Source organism: Aptenodytes forsteri, unplaced genomic scaffold, assembly GCF_000699145.1.
Source record: "Aptenodytes forsteri isolate BGI_AS27 unplaced genomic scaffold, ASM69914v1 Scaffold54, whole genome shotgun sequence".
Classification (NCBI taxonomy): Eukaryota; Metazoa; Chordata; class Aves; order Sphenisciformes; family Spheniscidae; genus Aptenodytes; species Aptenodytes forsteri.
Genome location: NW_008796044.1, coordinates 11025453 through 11047342, shown reverse-complemented (window position 1 = coordinate 11047342; position 21890 = coordinate 11025453). Strand labels below are relative to the sequence as shown.

Below are 21890 nucleotides of genomic sequence, written 5' to 3'. Positions count from 1 at the left end.
ATATTCAGGAGGGAAACTGGGAAGACAGGGTAGGTGGAGGGCAGGTGGCATTTTGATCTGAATTGGTTGAGGGACGTTTTTACAAGGGTATTGCTCTCAGTGGGGAAAATAACTTTATGCTGATCAGTGGGCTATAGGAAGACAGCTTAGGACACAAGTATAGGGTATGTCATGTAGCTTCTTTTTGAAGCGTCTGAGCAGGCTAGGTTTGGGCAGAGGGTAATGAATTAAAAAAGGGATTGAGCTTTTCAGCTTGTTTGGAACATAAGCTGGGATGCAAAATGTTGGGAGGGGGAAAACCTCACACTTTCATATTGAAGATGCCTCTGTGCAAACTTGTTAATTAAAGCAGTGTTATAGAGCTGAGGTATTTGGGGGCTCTACTGCACGAAGACTAGATAATTTTGGGGGAGCAGCACAGCAAAGAAATGAGACCTCTGATTAGTTCTTTCCCCATGTGCCCCTGTTTCCCACTGCCAGGACAGCTTCAGCCTCTCTGTGAGCTCTTCCAGGTGAGGGTCCCATCTCTCTGCGTCATTCACCTGTAGCCCTTTACAGGGATGGATTCAAGATTCTTAATGCCTGTTGGGTACCGTGTTTTGCACAATGTATATAGCTACCTCCAGTGTGGGGCAGGGGTAGATTGGCCACTGAAATCCAAAGATGATCTAGAAGATATTTAGTCCTGTCAGTTTTTGGCCCATTTCTTTAATAACTTGCTTGGAGAATAAAAGAAATGGGGCACATTCAAACCTTTTACCCAGTCATACTGCACTAATGCCTGTATATATTTTTTTTTTCCATGTCTGCATACAGTCCACTTCTCAAATTTCTTTTATTAAATGATCTCTATGTGTTTCCCCAGAATTCCAGTCAAGATTTAAAGCCAAAGCTTTGCTAATCAATGCAACTTAGAGCATTTCAATCAGTTTAGCTGAACATGAAATAAATTGCTAGTTCTTGGCTCTGTTAAGTGGCTACAGTCCAAGAAGAGAAAGCAGTTATTTTTAGACTATTTTTGTTGAATTTGAAAATCTTTTGTGAGGGAGATTGCAGTGATGATTTGAGAAAACACATTTAACTAAGACTAAGGAAGCTGGCAAGCTCCTACCAAACTAATACTGGTTCTTGAGATTCAGCCTAGAGTTAGCTAAAGCTGGTGTAGCTGAAGAGTTTAGTGTTCAGCAATGTGTGGGGGTAGGTTGTTGGCTGTGTGTAGAGGACACAAGGGCTGTGGGTCTAGGAGACCTCCATCCTATCTTCTGATTATTCACACAGTGAGTAATTGCCTGGAAATGTGGATATTTGTGGCATCCCTTCTAATCGCTGCATATGGTGAGGAGGGGTAAGGAGTGAAAAACAGAGAGGCTTTTTGTTCAACCCTTCCCGCCCGTGCTATTCAATCTAGCTGTGCATTGCTCGGTGGGAAGACAGACGTTGGCATAGTAGGGTACATCTTCTGTGCTGGAGCAGTGCATATGGGAGGCATATGACTTCTGAAGTCAGTACATCTAAACCTAGTATCAGTCTTACTAAAAAAAAAGTCATAAGGAACTAGCGTGGCTACACCAGGAGCTTTTCACTAATGTGAAATGGTACAAACCTGGCAAGCAAAAGACTTCTGGCTAAGAACACCACCAGTTGTGCAACCACATAGGCTAAAATCAGAAGGACCAAAAGGCAAAGTCACTCACAGCTATAAAGGGTTATGAAATGACTTACAAAAGCACTGGAAGTAAGAGGGAGGCAAAAGTCCATCAGTAAGAAAGGGAAGCAAATAAATGGACTAGACAGAGAAGACAGAAATACCAAATGCCATTATTTTGCACTGCTCTTCACAGAAAGGTTAATAATTGTGTCAGATCTGTAACGGTGTTCCCTGTAACAAGGGCTTATGAGCAAAGGCAAGAACAAGATAAGGAGTATTTAGATAAGTGTGATATATTTGGCTCAGCATGGCCTTCTGAAATGTACCCACCGAACTATTTACAATGACTCTCAGAAGCTTACAGAGGCTAGGGCAATTGTCAGAAGTCCAGAGGAAGGCAAACATAGTACCTGTCATCACAGAGGACGGTACAAGGGAAATAGAGGTTTGTAAATACCCAAAACGATACAGAGCAAATTACTGAACTTGGACATACCTGTGAGCAGCAAATAATATCTAACATGCTTTATTAAGCCCAAACGAATCTAATTTCCTTCTTTCATTGGGTGAGTAATCCAAAACAGGAAAACAGAAGCACTTTGTCTTTCACCAGGATTCTGATACTCACTTAAGCACCGTGTTCTCATATCTGAGAGAAAGCTGAGCTCGAACTCGTAACTTTCAAACTTTTTGATTAGTGGATCAGTAGAAGCTTTTAGCAGAGGTGCACGTTCCCAGGTAGCAAGGAATTCACTGGCCAATAACTACTAATGGCTACACACCTGACTTTAACAAAATCTTTAAGAGCAGTTTATTAATATTTAGCTCAAATGTCCTTGGACATTTTGGCCATGGGGTGTGAGAAGGATCTGCCTTAATAATTTTCATTAGTTGCTTGGATGACGGACCAGAAAGTACATTTCCCAACTGTGGATGAGCCCCAATAATTTAAAAAATAAAAGCCCATTGCAGATATGCAAAATAAGGAATTGCTGTACAGGGACCATTGCTTCAGGAGAGTTCAGGGGATGTCACTGTGGACCCTCAAACAGATGGGCAGCCAACAGAAGTTGCTGTGACACGGTGTTCGGGAAGGATGCAGACAACCCTAGAGGGAAGCAACAAAACCAGCACTACTAGTGTTAGTCTGTAGTCTACTATACTCAGAAAATGCTGCAACTTTGCTGAAGAAGGGAGGTAACCTGGAGAAGTTGGAGGGAACAGTATTGGCACATTTGGGACTATTTCAGAGCAGCTGCTTAAAGCAGTTATGGCCCCTTGTTACCAGGCTCAAAGGTGTCCAAACAAGTAGAGAGTTGCCTTGATAACGGAACCAAAATTTCAAAATCTGTATGCACAAATGCATGACGTGGAGGGAACTCGTAAATCCAGTTACGGTCCTGATTTAGGAAAACACTGAAGCATCTGCTTAACTTTTTCTGACAGGTTTCAAGGAGGTGCTAAAAGCTCTTCCCTGAATAAATTGCTTTTCTGAATTGAGACCCAATCAAACATATGCTTGTGTTAGAAAAAAGATATGTGCAGTAGCATAAATTCTCCGAAGAGGGAGGGGAATATGCATTAAGATATTTTTAAATGTCTATTTTTATAAATGCTTTCTCTTAATGGAAATCGCTGTGTACAGCAGTATACTCCTCTTCTTTGCTCTCTCTCCACCATCCCTTTCCCCAGTGTATTTACTATGAAAGAGTTTTGCCTTGGGCAATAGCCTGTACTGCAGTGGAGTATCACATACGGAAAACTTCTCTAACATCATACAAAAATGTAATAGGTGAGCAGAGGATGGGAATCTAGAGGTAAGCCTTTAAAAAATTGTCTAAAAGATAATTCTTTTTAAACATTCCTTGGGCCTTTGCGTAAAGATTGCAGAGTAGTCATTCCAGCATCTTATACGAGCACTGGATTTATGCTCTGTAATAAATGTATCCATAGGGTGCTGCATTGTTGTAATGATAGTGAATGATAGTAAAATTAGGAGAATTAATAATGACCCAGCTGGAATAATTTAGCACTGTGATAACTAAATTCTAACGTAATACTCAGTGTATTCACAGAACTATTTACAAAGCACATTGAATGCGAGAGTCTTAGGGGAATCTTCTGTAGAAAACAAAGTGAAACCCTAATCATAAACAAATGTCATAGCATATCACTAAGAGGATTAAGTGGCTTGAAATTGATGTCTAAGGCATTTTGGTTGATTGTTGCTAAAAATACCCCATGCTTGACAATTATCTTCTATTTGTCATCCTCTCTTCTGCTAGTTGTCTGTCATGCAGTGTTATCCTTGTTTACCAGGACTGCCTCGTACCAGGTCTTTATCTGCGAGGTTGCTGCTTCATGCCAGACCTGATCTGGATTTTACAGTCTGATGTGTTGGCACCGGTCGCTGCCAAACCATTAATACCTTAATAGTAGTGAGGGACAGGCCAGGTTCAGCAAACACTGGGCTGAAACCAAAACAGCACACGACTTTTGGAGTTTGTTAAAATTAGTTTCTTCTATAGTGTGGTGGTGGGTTTTTTTTGTTTGTTTGTTTTTTAAACAAAAGGCTTGGGTTTTAGTTTGAAATACTTTTTTTCTAAGAAATATATCTTACGTTATAGTTAATAAAGTTTTCAAAAAATACAAGAGAGTTTTATTTTGACTTTAACTTATAATAGCTGTCTGAATAATTAATATTTCTGAGACTTTGACTTTTGGTCTAATTATATATTTTTTTTTTTTAAGTAACATTTTTACCTGTAGGAAAATTTCCTCCTCTGCCCTACTTAGTGATTCCTTGCTATTGTCTCATTGGGCTGTGCTTTGTTGGGAGGAAAAAGCTGCAGATGTAATTTAGACAAGTCAAACATTTCTGAGGCAAAGCTTTAAATATGACATCATTGTACCTCAGTGAATGTCGCCACATAGATCGCTTTCCGATCCGCTTGGGCTATCGGTAAAAGCCCATGGGGAAGTGGGTTGCACCAAACTTCTAGATATATGAAAACACAAAGCAAGACATATGGTTGCTTCCATGACCATTTAATGTGTGTAAGTTCGATGTAGCCATGAGGACAATAGGTAGTAGGACAAACTGCAATGCTGATTTAAATCCAAAAACTAATGGAGAGTCTTGCAGTGACGACAGCAGCCTTTTGATCAGGTCTTACTAGAAAGGATGCAAAGTACATGCTCTTGCAAGAGGATAAAGAGAAACTCTGTGCAAGTGGCCATGTGGAAATCTGCACATGGAGACAGGGTAAGACAGCCTTCACCCGCATCGCGTCCGGCTTGTAGGCGCGGGGCTGCCTGCAGCAACCTGCCATGCAGCCCCCATGCTGTTTTGGATGTGTATGTGGAATAGCTCTAGTTTCAACCTAATTTAACATACTCATCTGAAATATCACCCCTTGTAATTTTTGGGGGCACTGAATTAAACTGTCAAAAAATGTGTGTCTTCAACATCACAGGTTGGATTTGGGTGTTAACAAGTTCTTCTGGCTCTTGCCAGTGTCTGTGTCTTGTACCCATACGGTGCTGTGTTTCTTTTGTATTTAGAAGACATTGGCACTGAGAGATACGAGCATGTCTGCTCTGTTGGTGTAAGGATCGCTGTCCCGCATAATTTTAGAAAAGGCAAATGGTGGATGAACTTCTGATCCTGGCTCAGGTCTGTTTTATTGTGATGGGAGTTAATGCATGGACAAAGAAACTCCAGATTTTCAATTAGAAGTTTGGGTGGGGTTTTTTTTTTCCTTTATCCGTTTTATCATCAAAAAAATCAACTGCATGTCCTGAATCCAGCCTCTCGGGCAGTGTGAGATATTGATAGTTTAAGCCAGATGATTTTTTTCCTGAGGCAGAGATTCACATGTTCCACGTCGCTGGCTCCGCCGCTGGGCTTCAGACAGCAGCAAAGGAGTTACAGGAAAAAATTAAGGGCAGCAAAGTTTTAAATGTGCTTCTCGTGTAAGATGAGATGCCGAATCCACTGACCTATTGCCTCTCTTTCTTGCACGCCTCTGTCCTTCCTTTGCAATACAATTACACCACGGTTGGAAGTTTAGACTGTAATTTAGACCTAATCATCCTGTTTTGAGGACACCCGCATAAATAAATAGTGAACATACTAGTTACTGTCTCTGTGAGCACTGTCTCGGGGTTGGCTCTTTTATTCAGTTTATGTTGTGCACTCTGCAGACCAATTATTAGTAGGCCCCAGTCAAAGCGGACTCTCACAGAAGCAGGAGCAAAAATGAAGATCACAGCAGTCCGTTGTGCCTCACGCTGATGGCCATGCCGCTGCAGCTTTTTAGTAATCCAGTCGCCCTCTGGGAAAGTCACATATTTAAGGAACATAAGCAGGAAGAGAAGGTATCTGCTTTGTGCCGGAGTTGAAAGACATCGCCAAATGGAATTAGAATTTCCGTCTAGACAGCAATCAAAATTAGCCTTTCATCATACCTTAAGGTAACACTCAAATTGTTCTGTAAGCATTAGTAACTTAATTGTATTATTTTGAGGATGCATACATAAATAAATATTGAATATTTTAGTTATCTTGCATATGGAAATGAAGCTAAAATATTAGTGAGGATGGAGACTCCTCACTACTAGGTGTTGTTTCTTAACAGCTCTGCTATTCTGGCTGTAAGCTGGATTATTTTGAGCTACTGTCCTTCCCTTTTTAGTTGATTTAACCCAGTGTAGTCCTACATTCAGTGAGCATTTAAATGACCAGGGGAGAGGCAATCTCCATAAATTATTACAGACCAGTGAAAGTCCATCACACTGCATAAAGGATTTTGGGTACAGAGCTTGCTCTGAGTCACAACTGGCATCTTTATCAAGGAAAAAAAATAAAATCTTTTGAGAATACTATGTGTTACAGACTATAAATGAAAGAAATGTACTTGTATATCAGGGCAATCCATTGAACACACACAACCTGCTGAGAGATACAGCAGTATCATTCCTGTATAAATCAGTTCATAAACTTGTTTTTAATTTTTTGGCAGACTTATGAAGCCAATTAGCGTGGTAATAAATATTCAGCTTTAACGAGCAAGTAAATAATTAATGTTATTGCCTTTGTAAATTTAGCTTTTCAGTTATAAATTAACATAATTAAGAGAGTAATGTTTCAGTATGCATTTTACCAGCCAAATCTAAATCAAGCAATTAAACTGTAGGTTTTCCACATCAAATGAGTTGCGTTTATAATGATACAAACTGTAGGCATAAATTTGTTTTTCATGGTCAGATTCATTACAAAAACATGAAGGAAACAATTCTGCAGTAGATGTAGTCAAGTATATAATTTGAAGAACCATTAATATATACTTTAACTACTTTTGTCCTTCCACAGTGAAACAGAAAGGGGAAGCATACTTGCCCATCAATCTCTGGCACGGGGATAATTGCCTGTGTGTAATTGTAATGGCCACTGTAAAATGGCTATCGCTGGATAGTGGTTGTCACATCTCTCTGTTGGATTGATTGCAAAAACACAACGTGCGTAATGGATCTGAAAAGATAAAAATTGCTCTGTAGTCATTAACTTAAACTCCAGGCTTACTTACACCAGCTGATCATACGTTTTTTTCCCTCTCTACTTATTGCTTCATATTTTTTGTGATGTGCATGTGCCATCTTCCTATGTCATCTTTCAAGCTTAGTGAGCAATCAGAGCAGTAATGCTTTTCTTGAGAAGCACAGATGAGTTAGTAGGAATATGTAACTATTTCTAATCTGAATGCAGGTCAGAGCTGGCGAAATTCAGTAGCTGCTCCAGAAGAGCAGAGCATGTGGCTGTAACTTCAGGTTGGCTCGAGTTCAGGAGGTTGCATCAAGATTTCTGAATTTGCTTGTGAGAGACAGTTAAGGGGCGTCTGAAACTATCTCTCTTCTGAAACTTAGAAGCTTCAGGGCCATCAGACTGTATGAACTTTTGGCCTTTCTCTATTTTTTTTTTTTTTTAATTGGGAGTTTCACAGAGCGTTTCAGTTTCTTTGAATGGTGTCAGTTTGTGACTTTTAAAAATACTACTTTTCATTAGAAACAGGAAGAACCCAGAAGTGACTCTAACATGCACGTATAGACACACACATGCTCACAAACATGAAAACTTGAAGTCTGAAAATTTGTCTCTAGTCCTGAAAAGTCCTGAAAGCCCCCACTGAAAACCCAGAGCTATAGACTTTTCTAGTCTTGTAGCCTTCACAGCTTATAGTTTATCATGGGCTGAGCAGTCTATTTACAGCTCTTCAAAATGATTCTAAGAGCAGCATTTTGCAAACTGCCAAAGGTTTGCAGATTTGTAATGAGAAGAGTTTCTTGATGCTTGCCCACATCCAAACCTGTTCATTGACATTTCTATAAGCTGTGATTTCATAGTCATTTCATGTCCCAGAACCCAGTGGGCAGATTTATCACTGGCAAAAGCCCACTGAAGTCAGTGAAGTTACACCAGAGATAAATTCAGGTCAATGAACTTTTAGTGGTGTTCAAAACATTTTCAGTGCTATGCAGATAGATAGCTGTAGGCTTTTTTGCAGTATCCAAATGTTTAAGGGTGAGCGGACTGAAAAAAATTTAGCCTTGAAATGAATTTGTGCTAATTGACTTACGTGCAGAAACTGCAGTATGGTTTTGATGATATTATTTGGGGTTTTAGAAGGACTTTAAAAAGAGGCAAAACACACTAAACTCTCATGCATGATTTCTATGGGATCATATTTCCAAAGGGATTTTAATTGAGCACAAGTACTTGCTGACATGATGAGCTGTGGGTGGAAGAGAGGGGATCCAACCACCTGATGGCACAGGCAGTTATCTTGTAAGCACTGCTAATTCCGTATGTCAATGTGTGTCTGTAGAAGATGAAAATTTTTATCAGTGGTAAGGCCGATTTCTGTCTCATATGCTGCCCTGTTATGAATAGTTTTAATCTGTATTTCATTATTATACCGTGGCCATGTCTAGATTTAGATGGGGCTTAGGTGCATTGTATGGTGGCTAAAGTCTCTTCATCTCTTGCCAAGCTCTGCCTGGACTTAGTGACAAATTCCTGGCTGGGGTCTACTAATCATGGACTTCAAACAGAGTCAGTAGTCTTGAGCTGTGTCTGAAGAGAATTCAGCGTATTTCGTAATAAGGTTATCCTAGCTCCCTTACATTTGATAGTCTACTTTTAGCTGCTTTGGTTTTCAGGACAAATCAGAAGATTGCTCTGAGACTATTGAGTACCTGATGGGGTTGAAGGCAGTTCAGATACTTGCTGCTCAGGCTGGCTCTGCCGTGCAGCCTGCCGGTTGCTGTATTTCTGCTTCATTCGTTAGGATTTACAGTATGCCAAGGAAGCCAGCCTTTACCGACTGAAGCGGTGTGACGCTGCCTTATTTTATGGGTGGATGGGAGTATTTCAGGTAGTTTGGTGGCTTATTGGAAAAGTCCATCTAACCTTCTCTCTCTGAGAGCAGGCAGCAGGAGGTATTTACATGGGTGAACTCAAGATTTTTCTCACGTGAAGTCTGTGGGATGCCTTATGTGTCAATACTGGATTGCTCATTGCTTTGCACTCGTTATTGACAGTTTTCTGTGGTTCAGCGTGTAAGACTAGATGGCCTGGTCCAGAAAGCATAGGCTGGAGCAGCGTGCGTGCTTGGAAAGGGGAGAAGACATTAAGGGAGTCTTGATTTGCAATTGCAAATGTGTTAGTGGCCATGTTCCAAAAGGCCAACCTCTGGCATCCTTCTGCAGCCCCAGATCTGCTCTGGCTTCTTGGCTCTCCAGTGCACTCACCCAGCCCTTATGGTTCTCATAAGCTGCTGCAGGCATCCATTCACCTTGTGTCCTCCCTGATGCTCTGCCAGACCTCTGCGTGCCTTCTTCTGTATCCTCCCGGCTCTGTCCTTTTTGTACCAGTGGCTGAAATTAAAGCACTTAAAGGCTCTAGAGATTTACCAGGCTTTTATGCTGGTTTCCAGCTCAACTTGAGTTTATTTTTCTTCAAATATATGAACCACATAGGAAAAGCTACATTTCAGAAGTTAGGTTGATGTTTTTCAAGTGTCGGTGAATTTGATATACTTTTCAGGCTAACGTATCAGATCTGTGCTTCGAGTGAGGCTGCCTTTGTGTGTCATTTATGGACTTGGTTGACTCTTACCTTTCCCCTGGGTTGTAACAGTGTAAAACGGCAGCAATGGGTGGGACTTAAGAGTGACAGCACATCGTATACCACTCACTTATCTGACAAAACTTTTCAAAGTTTGGAAAGCGATTAGAAACAGTTGTTTTTACTAATACAACTAAACTTGGCTTAAAGCATCAAAAGAGAATCACATTTTAGACTCCCAGGAAATACATCAGTGTTGATGCTGTGCATGGCTTTTAAAATCAAAACATTGAGAATAATAATCTGAATTTATAATGGAAAACCCTGCTCAGATTCCGGGTTGACAACTGACTGACAGCTGTGTGTCCTCCAGGTGCCACAGAATCCAATATAGTTGTATTTTCTCTAACATTTGGTATACCAGCTTATCCCAATATGTTCCACAGAGATAAACAATAAAGTTCGGGAGTTAAATAAATAACTTTAGAGATAAGCAACTTTAGCAAAGGACGAAAGGTTTGCTTAGCAATGACATTTAACAATAGGTGGAGATATGCATTTACTTATTCATTTTCCAACAGAAAACAGGCTAGAAATGGCAGTAACACAGAGCAGAGTATCTCTGAAGAGTGACAGATTAGGGCAGCAAAGACAGTTTCTTACGACAATCTTAATGCAAGCAGTAATAAAGCTCACCGATTCCAGTGAGAGCAGAGCGAGGCCAATGCCAGAACTGTTGGGAAATTTAATCTGAAGTATTCAAAAGAGAGAGTCCCTGAACCAAAATAAAATAAATAAATGGGGAAAAAAAAAGGCAAATGGAAGGTGAAAGTGTGTCTGAAGGAAATACAGAGAAGTCAGTTTTGGGTGGCAAAATACAAATGCACTGAGTTCAAATGAGATTAATGTTAATAGTGGTCAAGCTAATACCTTTGATAGAGAGAAAGAGGAGTACAGTATGTTTATAAAAAGCTTATGCTTTCATGTCTGGATCCTGTAATATGATCCACTTACGTGCTATGAGCTGTGGTAAAGAGATCCAAAGGTATTTGAACCTTCTAGTAATAAACAGTGTTCTTCATACTGGAATGTACCGGAATTACAGAATATAGAAAAATATATCCCAGAAGTGTCTCAGTGCACTAACTTTGCGCGTGTAGAAGTTTGTCTTGGAATGGATCAAAAAATAATGTTTTTCCCCGGTTAACATAATTTATTCTGCATTGTTGCATATATTGACAAATTTTAAGGCTCGCAGTTTAACTGTGATAGTAAGATGAGTGACATGATTGTTTTTTGGTTACATTCCCGTTTTAAGTTAGAGTAAGAGGAAATCCAGTTAGATACTGTCATATCAGCAAAGGTTGTATCACACAGCTGCCTGATGTAAACCTGTCAGCTCTTGTTGGAAGAAATGGGTTTATTTCATTACTCAATTATTTTGAAGATCTGACCAGTTAAGTGCAAGCTGTTTGATAGACATTCTCTCCTAAATCCAGGAAATCAGTTAAGCATTGCTTTTTTTTTCCCCACAAATGTGCTTCCAACCCTTTGAAAGCATTATTTGACAAGGACATGTACATTGCTATAACTTTATCATTGCTTTCCATTGAACTGACAGAAGAAACAATAATCTCATGAAAGAGCTTCAGTACAAGGGCAGATGTAAACGTCTGAATCTAAGGAGCCCAAGAGATCTTATTTTATAGTGTAACCAGACTGTAGTAGTAGTAGGAGTAATAATAAGAAGAAACCTTAATAGAATAATGCAGTGTTAGCAGCTAGACAGTTAGACAGTAGCCCGCAACTTAATGCTTTTGAACTTGAGAAGCAGCCTTCGTTAATGTAAGTGCCTTTCTTCTGCATGCATGTTTTATTTCAAATTGGAAATACTTCCACCGAATTTCTTGGATTCCACTTTCAGAAATTATTTACTCATGCAGCAGTAGCAAGACTTGTGCAATGTCTTAGCATTTTCTAACCCAGCAAGATATTAATCATACTGTTGAACCTCGTAATGTAACATTAATACTATTATGATGGGAATAGTTCATACAACAAGCATGGTTAACCACTGTTCTTACTTCCTTTTTCCTGGATACCCTTAGTTTGCACATGGATGACAAAAAACAACACTGATGTTCAGCAACATCACAGTATTCCATTATATTCATCTCAGTCAATGTATTCTTCATTTTATTATTGCCTGCATTCTTTAATTGAGTTAATTTCCTGAGGAACTCCATCACACCACCGGCCTCCACCAGATTTCCTACTCGTGGATGTTACCACTTGAGTTGCAGTTCTGATATTTCATTATTTGTTTTGTTGGCAGGGAAGGAAGAAAAAAAGCTTCAAAATAGCTGAGTGCCAGTAGTGCTGGCGACTTCTGTTTTCTTTTTGTTTTGTACTGAGCCATCGTGAATCACAAAGTATGTCTGGGACACAGTCGTGGGCAATGCTCGAAGTGTTATAGCTGGAAAGGTGCCAAAGTTGCATTGCTACCAACTTTTTACCATTAGCCTTCTGGAAGGAGGGATTCAAAGTCTCGTTTTATTCTCTTCTTCATCAGTGTCACCTTTACACTAAATTAATGTGAGATCTTTATCAGAGATGGAGCTGACAGGATGAGTTGTTGATCCTACAGTTCCTTGACACAGCAGGAGCAGAGGAACAAATCCCATAAAATGTAGAAGCCGGTTTCTCTTTGGATTTGAGCTGCGAGGAGTCAGGAGCATCCTTTGAGACAACTGAATACCCGTGCTTTCAGCTGAAGCTAGTGTGGTGGGATTGCATTAAGCCAAGCTGACTAGAAAACAGTGAGCTCGATCCTGAGGATATGGCAAAATGCAGCAGCTGTTGCCTACTCAGCTGTATGGGGACTAATGTCCAAGGCTGTAATTAGAAGATATACCTGCTAATGAATTGGTGTAATCCCCAGCTGTGTTTAGAGTCTGCTGTGGGATCTTTTTTCCTGCATTTACAGAGGAGGTTGACCTTGTTAAATACTTAGCAATAAAAATGTGTTTTCCCTTGCTTGTTTCACAGCCTTTCTTCTGGCTCTACCAGTAGAGCTCCTCTGTATTAGTCAAACACGTTTAACCCAAGTTTAGCTATAGGGAAAGAGGGAAGTTACGAGACTATATATGAACATGTTACATATACCTGAGTGTGGTGTACATGTCTGCATGGGTGCACGTGTGTATGGAATTTTGATTTCTTAATGGTCACACTAGCAGTAAAAATAGAAGAAATTTAATATTTAAACAAGGAGATATGGTTTCAATTATTTTTAAGTCACCAGACTCTTTAAATATTTAATCTTTTCTATTCCCAACTAATTTCTTCAATGGCAGTTAGGTAGTTGTAATTAATTTTTGATGAGACAAACTAATACTAATTTGAATATCTACTATACTGTAATATTTGCTTGCAAATATGTCATTCAGCTTCTAGATACCTCTTTTTGCCCTATCTAAAGTTGCAAATGCTCACCAGTATTGTCATATCTAGCCACAAGGCCCAAGCTGTACCTGAAGCTGTATGACACCCGAGTACAAGGATGACTGTGCTGGACCCTGACAGTGATCAACAGCTGATGCCTAAAGAAGAGTATGAGAACAGGGCAAAGGTATACAAGGCCTCCTGTGAGAGAGTCTCCCAGCCTTCACTGATTTGTGGTCTGGGAACATCTCAAGATAGAAGTGGTGTCTTCAAGTTTAATATTTGATCTGATTTGTTACATCTGAAGTGTATAGTTATTTTGTATAATTCATGCCTTCTATCAGTAAAGGACTGAGACTCCTCCAAGGGAAATACTCTCTTTTTACTGGAAAAATGTCTTGTCTGCCTTTTCTGATTAATGAGAACATCTATATGGCTGCTTTTCTGACTTGAAGACTGATCTGATACCACTTAACTATGCTAATTTAGGAATGCACCTGAATATTCAATCCAGGGCTCCAGAAACTGAATGTAAAAATCTGAAGTGGTGGGATAATGGAAGTAATTTGTAGTTTGTCGGCAGTTACCTCCACATATCTGATCAAAGCAGCATGGGGGGGGGACAAAATTTTAGAACCAAAACTAACTGAACTGGTGGGATTTCTAGTACATGGGGCATTTCTGTAAGTTCAGAGTTGGTTTTGTTTCAGAGAGGAGCAATGCCAGCTCCTACAGCAGCTGCAGACTGAAACAAATGTTTTTTTTGTCAGGGATGCTGCTGTCTGTCTCACTCCGCAGCCATGGGACGGTCCTGGGGCTCTGGGCTTGGGCAGTGGCTCCAGCAGACCACCGTCAGCCCAGGCTTTTCCAGCCCTCGGGGTGGTTGCTCACTAGAGCTGCCCAAAGTCGAGGAGGTCCGAGGAGCATCTCAGGAGCTGTGATGGGCTCTCCAGGTTCCTCAACTGTGAGAGGGAAACCAGTTGCCTGCTAGGACACTCACCACCAAGTCAGTAGTGGCTTACTGAATGTGAAGGGGTTTTTCCGCAAAATCATGTGGGTTTGGGCAACAGGACTGGCATACATTCTTTTTTTTTTTTCTTTTTTTTTCTTCTTCTCCTGGAAGTTTCTGAGCCAACACAAATTATAGCTCATGAGGGTTTCCTTGCATTATTTTTTAGTAGCCTTTTACCTTACTATATTGCTGACTAGGAATGGTCCCTGGCCTGCCTCCCTCCCTCTGTATTTGTGTGATGCACGTCATCAAGCACGTTGCATTCAGGTTGGAGCATCTGCACCTTGCTGCTCGCGGGAGTCCTGGCCACAGATTTCATTTCGTTACGTTGTACCATCTCTCTTGTATCAGAGAGATGGGAATGGTGCACAGTCATTGCATTTTGTCATGACCAAAGTTGATTTCCCCTCCGTGTCCACACCTCCCGTTACTTCCCATCCTCCTGCATTACTTCATGTTCGTAGTACTCTGCACTTTCAGTCTGGATCAGGCAACCGCTTGGCAGCAACATTTTCCAGCCCGCTGCTGCTGTGCTCTCATTCCCATAACGGTAGTGGTTGGGCGTGAGGGAAGCTGGGTTTTTTTGTCTTCACCAAGAGCTGGAAGTGCATGCTTCTGCCTGTACTGTAATTTATGATCCACCCAGCAGTGCAGGAATTCAGACAGTACAGAAACTCTATGCGCATGCATAGCAGCATATTAAGGCAACGTGCCAACTTCTTAGCAAAGAGATTTGCTTCCGATGAGCATTGGCAAGCTGTACTAAATAGGAACTTTCAAAAACACATCTTTTCCAACCTGGGACCAGGCTCCTGCACTCAGCTTGCAATGATGATCTAGTCCTATTATTGTTACTTCTACTTCTCAACTCAGCTGATGCTATAGTTAATGCACAAAAATGTAGCACTGATTTTCTTTGTGACTATTTTGCGTTACAATTTATGAGCAAAAATGAAAAAGTAATTGTAACCGTGGTGTCCGGAGAGAGAAATCCCTTAAAAGCAGTAGAATTAGGTCTTGCTGCTACCTGCAGATCAAACTACTGCAGCATCAGCCATTTCTATACCTGTAAGTCATTCAACAGCCATTTCAGTTGGCGGTCTGATTTTTCATGGTTAGCCTGGGACAGGGACTGTGAAGGTCCACTTTTGTCCTTCATGTCTGAGTTCAAGACAGGCAGAAGGTCTGTAGATGTGTGCTAAGAAATGGATGGCTCTGCCATCCGGACTCCTGTTGTGGGTATCTCACAAGCTGTTCCACTTGTAGAGCCTTTAGGTGTGGTATGTAACATAAACCACTTATACAAGGTCCAGTGAAGTAATTAGTGCTAAATAAAGTGAATATATTTGATTGCTCAGATCTGTGTGACCCTGCTTGCTATGTGGGCTTTTGGTAAAAATAATAAAAAAGAGAAAGCAGTATGATGCTAGCTTTCAATATGGACAGTTTTACATGCTGATTACTGAAATCTTCCTTCTTGCAAACCCAAAAGCTAATGGGTTTTCCAGATAGCTGTAACCTGTTCATGGATTCAGGATTTTTTGTGAAGACGTAATGGGATTTTGTGGTATTTCGAGCTGCCACAGGCTTTCTGCTGTGTAGGAGATCTCTAGGGGATAAATATGCCTGCATATTTGTTTGGTTTTTTTTTCTTTTTTCTTTGCTCTTTTTGCATTTCTAGGCGAAGCTAGAATACGTTCGCGGCTGCTGTATTGAGTTAATGTTAGACAAAGCGTCTCTAAGCCCGATTTAAGGACACAAACCACCTAGTGCGTATGTATCTGACCTAGAGAGGTTGTGGATCCTGTTCTTTGCTCAGTCCTCACCTGCTTTGTGCTGCTCTGCCTGGTCTTGCTTTGCAGGCTGTGCTGTCTGGGTAGGGGAAGAATGGTCCTTTGAGTGTTTTCCCATGTGTCAGGGATTAGGGATGATTCATGCAATGACAGCAATGAACATTTGAACTTCTCTGTGCTTGTCTAAGGTTTTTGGTTGCTGGCGGCGTTGCTGCCAGGCGGTTGTCTCCATTACTCTCTTCTGACCTGGGTGTCCGCAATGAGGCTCCCATGTCCATGTTCAGTGCCAGGGTCTGACCTCTTGGAAACACCGAGCACAGCTAGCAGTGATAGTGAGCTAGAAAACATGGCGATGCCGAGACCCCACACTCCCAGAAGAGCTCAGGCCATTTACCTCTCTCTGATAGTCGCTTTGGAGACTGAGCTTCGGGAACCCATTGCTGTGTGTTGGGCTGACAGTCACCACTTCCATCAGCTGTAAGGTCCTACCGTGATTGCCTGTTTAGGAGCTTTGAATTCCTCAACTGAGAGGCATTTTAAGAGTGCAAAGTATTAAGACTGGGGTGATGTCTCTGGTTTTAATATGAAAGTCCTGTTATTCTGCAGAAATGCCATAATGAATTAAAATATTCCCTATGGAGAAGTGTATTACTTTCTTAGTACAATATCAGACTGGAATAATAAGCAGCTGGGCTGGCATTCATTTTCTGGTGTAGGGACACTATTAAAGTACTGTAAAGCAAGAATAGCTTTGCACCACAATTCTTGAATCCAAAGATTGCCCTCTGAAGGTGCCACACATGATGGATTGTCACAGACTCTTTGTCCTGCCTTGACATTTAGTTCCTATCCGATGTTGTCTTATGTTCTGCTCTGAATCTGCCAAACAACTGACCCTAGAATTTAATGCCACACCTTCTTCTCTTTCCTTTTTCTGAACAGCATCTTTTGCAGCTGAGGCTCTGAAATACTGGAGGACACTGCATCTTCCTCAGGGACACGGACAAGGGGGAGCTGGAGCCTCTGGGGAGCTCAGAAAGGAATTGTGGTTGGTGGTCGCCTGAGGAACTTACCTTCACACCAATGTTGCTCTGAAACGAGTTGTGTCCAACATTCAGGTTTGGTAAGGTATGTCATTTTTCCCCTGCTCTTGTCTTTTTGCTCTTTTCTGAATATCTGCATATGGGGAAAATACAAAATTAGCAGCCTTCGTGTTTATTGCTGTATGTGTGCCATGCTCATACTGCCTCCGTAAATAACCTTTGCTCTCCCTGAATTTGGAGAGCGATTATCAAGAGTGAAGTGTTTTTAAAGTCTTGGGCTTGAGGGGGTGCGTGTTCATATCAAGTGCTTTATTGAACAAAATGCTCATTGATGGTTGTGTTTTGCTGTTGGTGATGTGTACTTGGTGATAGGCATCTGCATTTTGAAAGTCCCACTTGTTGTGTTTCACTAATGTCTGCAGTCAGAGGGTCAGAGACAAAAAAAATAAATGATGCTGAAGTAGCCCATACCTGTGCTTTCCTTTGTGCTTTGTATATTCGAGACAAAAAAAATAAATGATGCTGAAGTAGCCCATATAGCCCTGTGCTTTCCTTTGTGCTTTGTATATCCTTGATGTTTGCCAAGGACGGAAATAATACCAATTTCTTGCACAATCGTATGTGCCCCCTTTGTTGTGTAGCACTTAAAAATTTTTGCATGTGTGGAGGTTCTCATATCCACACAAACATTGCCTTGGTTACGCTGTAACTGTAGCAAGCCAGTATGCAACATGTCTTTTAACAAGAAATTGAGGGCCAGGACTTGAGGAATGTATTGCGGACAAAGCTTGCGCTATGGAAGCATTTAGGGTAATATAGCCTCTGATAATACAGCTGCTTTTATCTAGGCCAAGTTATTTCTGTGGAGGCAAAGTTTGCTGATAAAAACCCCCAAATTTTAAAGTATTGGTTCCCAGATCTCAGTAGAATGGTATCAGATGACACTATAACCTTTTTCATTTAACACATGGGTATTGACTTCTCTTTCATGGCTGAACCAGCAGTACAGTCTTGTTGAGAAAAGTACAGCAGCAATATAACACCCATACTTGGTGTTGGGGGGGGAGGGGAAGGTCAAGACTTTTAAGAAAGTCTCTAAGAAAACATGAGGCATCCAGGTGAGTGTGCATTCATTCTTCTGCTTTTGATATGGTTGCACCAGTAGTGTTACCTCTGGAAACTGTAGGCTCAAACTCTCACGCTTCAGCAGAGCTCTGCTGGTCTGGAGACTGCCTGTCTTCAGCGATTGCAGAAAAGGTTGGTGGGAATAGCTTAAATTAGGTGCTTAACTTTTAAGTGTTGAGGGTCAAGAAAGGTCTGTTCCAACCACAGCATATGGTGTTAATTTGTACAGGCATTTCAAGAAAACAACACTGATGTCAGGGAGGAGAGGTTCCCATCATTAAAACCGCTGCAGCGCTTGCTCCGTTTGTCTGTCTGCTCCGATGGCACCTGGTTTCTAGAAGAGGAGGTTGTTAAACATTGCTCGTGCTTTTGTCATCATCTTCACTTTTGTTTATTTCCAAGCTGCTGCTCTTGTGATTATAATACCTACAGGGGAAAGCTGTAGGAGAGGTATTTCATAATCAAGAGGGCTTCTTGACTCTTGTGGAGAAATATTTTGCACTATTATGATGTAGAAATCACATCACTTTGTTTATTCCTGTTTCTGTGTGAGATTTGTAGGTGAAATCGTGTAAATCTTCCTTGCAACGAACGTGTGTGTTTTGCAGGGTATGCAGGGTGCCCCAGGGTGTGCGAGGATCTGCACCAGAGCGGTTGGTTGCTGATGTGACCGTGGTGCTGACCCTGCCTTGGGCAGGACGGTGGTGAGACGAGCCCCCCACATCCTTCCCACCCAAGTCGGTCCAGCTCTCAGTCTAAGATTCATGTCTCAGGCTGCAGCATGAGTAGCACTCCAGTGCAGAGGTTGTGCAGGACTTTGCAGAATCTCACAGTTTCAAAGGACAAAGAGCATTTTCCATACAATTGATTTATGTGAAACTTATTTAGGCACTAAACTCTAGGCTGGACTTGGGTTATATTTTTGCATTTTACTTTGTGACCATCAGATCTAAAAACTTGGTCCTTATTTAAGGAAAGCTCACATTTATGGAAACTTGATCTTTAAGAACATTGCAGATTAAGAAGATTGTGCTAAAGTTTAAAGAGTTGGCAACACTGCTGATGTTCATTCGAGTAGCTGAGACCCTTTTTTATCCTTTCTCTTCATCTTGTGGGCTCACGCAAACTTACCAGAAAAATTGACTACCATCAACTTTATCTGTTCCCCTGACACCCTTGTAAGACAGAAGTGCAACTTATCCCGATTTTACAGATGGTGAATAAGGAACAGAGTTACTTGTAGGTCACTTTTAAGCAGTAAACATCTGTCTCTGATTTGCATGCAATCACAAGTGCAAAAGGTGCATCTGATACCCACAGCTGGAGGCATGAAGATAGCCTTGTCTGAGCAGCTGAGTCTGTAGGGCAAAGCACGAGATTTGGATGTGGATCTGTTTGAGGTCACTGCTCCAATCTAAGCCAGTTTCTTCCATGTGTCCTGCTCTCCCAGGTAGAGGGGTTTTTAATTAAGTAATTACAGTAACGCCAGATGACATCAGGACCCACGTTTGCTCCCTATCTCTGCTGGAAATGGCAACATATGTCCAAATAATGTTAGCTAAACTCGTTCATCTTTGCAGCAGAACGTTGTTTGCTCGTGTGAGACAAGCAGATTCCCTTTTAGCAGCATTTATGCAATTGTGGTGATGGCAATCTTATTGTGTAAGGGATTAATTTAAACGGATCTGTAGATAACATGCAGAGTAATATATTTTTCTTAAATTGCTCATTTTTTAGATTAGTAGAATCCGGTTAGTAAAATGCTCTGTTCTGCTGAAAAAGCACATTTAATAAATATGTAAGAGAAAAATTTTAAGTACCCATTAAACATAGTTAATAAATTTTATCTTGCAAGTGGAATTGGAAAAAACCCTGTTCATTTAATGTGTTTTATGGATCTCGTAGCAATTAATTGTCTTCATTACATGGACATAAATCCTCAATGTAATTCACCTTTTTCAGATTAATTGCTTTGGAACTTTTCCCTTTGCTTTGTTTAGGCTGTAATATTATTTCTCTTTCTTAAAAGTTGAATCTCAACATCGCGTTTTTGCATCGCATTTTTTTACCATTCCCAAATATTCTGTAAATCAGTTCAAGTTAACAAAATCTCTTTGCGTTACAGAACGGTGCAGAGGTAGTGTTGCAGCTGTGATGGTCTGATGTAGGTGAAGCAGAGAGCTTGCATATTCAAGTCCTTCTTGACCTATAGCAGAGCAGTGGGCAGGTGTCCTTTTCTCACTCCCTATATTATGTGGTCTGATAAAAAGTTATTATTTCTCTTTTAAAATCTGTCTTGCTTCTTATGTGATTTCATTTATGAAATGAAAAACAAACACTGATTTTACGTGCCTCTAGGTTTGGATGCCAAAATAAGACCTTAATGCAACTTTCCAATGGCTTGATGAGGGGTGCAGGTCTACTGGCTGTGGGTAAAAATGTGTCAGTAAAATTGTCCTCCTACATTATTGAAGGACAAGTTCAGTTGGAGCGTCACAGGATGTCTGCTTGAATTCCCAAAGTTAAATTCAAAGCTTTATTTTGAATAAAGTCTTTATTCTTCTTGACTGAATTTTGCACACCAGATAGGAAAACAGGCCAGCATGTAGGATCGCTTTTTACATATGTTTTTTATCAGCGAGCATGCTGAGCTTGTTTATATGAGTAATATTTATGCAAATATTTTCTAGTGTTTCTCTGAACTATTTTGCCAGGGTGAGGAAATAAAAAGGCTATTATGTTTGCATGTTTTGTTGCAAGATCAGCAGACTGGCTGTTAACGTATCAATTCCCTTGATGACACCACTTCTGCAACCCTATTCACTCAACTTCTCCTGACAGGGCTTTTACTGAATCCATCAACCTGACACATATCAAAGCACAATTTCTGATAACAAATATCTTGGTGTAAAATGAATTAAAAAGCTGATATCAGCAGCAGAACTGAGTTGAATTTCTGAAAGAAAATAAGAAACTCCAAAACTAACATGAGATTCTTAAGATACCAATCACAGAACAGTAATATAATAGTCCTTTGCCTATACTCTTGAAGTACTGAGAAGTCAATGGGTCTGCCCAAAGTCATACAAATAGGCTTGTTCCTGGGCTGTCAGCCTGTGGCTCTGCCTTCTGGATTTTGTAGTGTTGCTTCAGAGAGCATGATGAAATAGTGGTTTATTTTCTTCTGGAGACCTTTCTTCTGTGAGCACCAACGACCTCCTTGTAATTACTTTGCACTCTGGTCTTTGAGAAATTTGGAGACTGAGCGCTGGAAAATGCTAACCAAGATCTGAATGGAGTAAAGCTTCTTTTTCTCAGAAGACGAAGCAGTTTGGAGCCACTTGTCCTCTGCAGAGCTTCTTGGCAGCCCATGGGCCATGACTTGGGCAGAATGCAAACTGGGGTGGAAAAGGGCGTGTGTTTCTTTGGGCTGCAGATGTTTTGAAATTACCTGGCTCAAAACGTTCTTCTGAGAACACGTTTCCATATCTGCTTGCAGCCTTCTCCTATCTGTCTTGCTCTCCCCATCCTGCTTTTCTATCCCCTTCATTTTTGCATCTTTTAGATGATAAGCAGCTTCAGGCAGGGCTGCCTTTGCACTGGTGCTGCTCTCACTGCGCTCAGGCTCTTATTTTTGGCTGGCACCCACTATGAAGTATTAGCTAATAATAATCATGCTTTTTGCTCTGTGGCATGTCTG

At 40.9% G+C, this 21890-nt stretch overlaps 1 protein-coding gene across 6 annotated transcripts in view; it reads left to right on the top strand.

Moving 5' to 3' along the window:
• SGCD (sarcoglycan delta) overlaps positions 1-21890 on the top strand; it is a 253138-nt gene that overhangs the window by 21294 nt on the left and 209954 nt on the right. For 4 of the 6 annotated variants that reach the window (XM_009285797.2, XM_009285793.2, XM_009285796.2 and 1 more), the window contains exons 1-2: positions 13335-13404; positions 16965-17150. The gene's annotated coding sequence lies outside the window, so the exon portion shown is untranslated. Of the gene's footprint in view, positions 1-13334; positions 13405-16964; positions 17151-21890 lie in introns of those variants that run through there. The other 2 variants (XM_009285795.2, XM_009285792.2) reach the window with 2 other exon arrangements.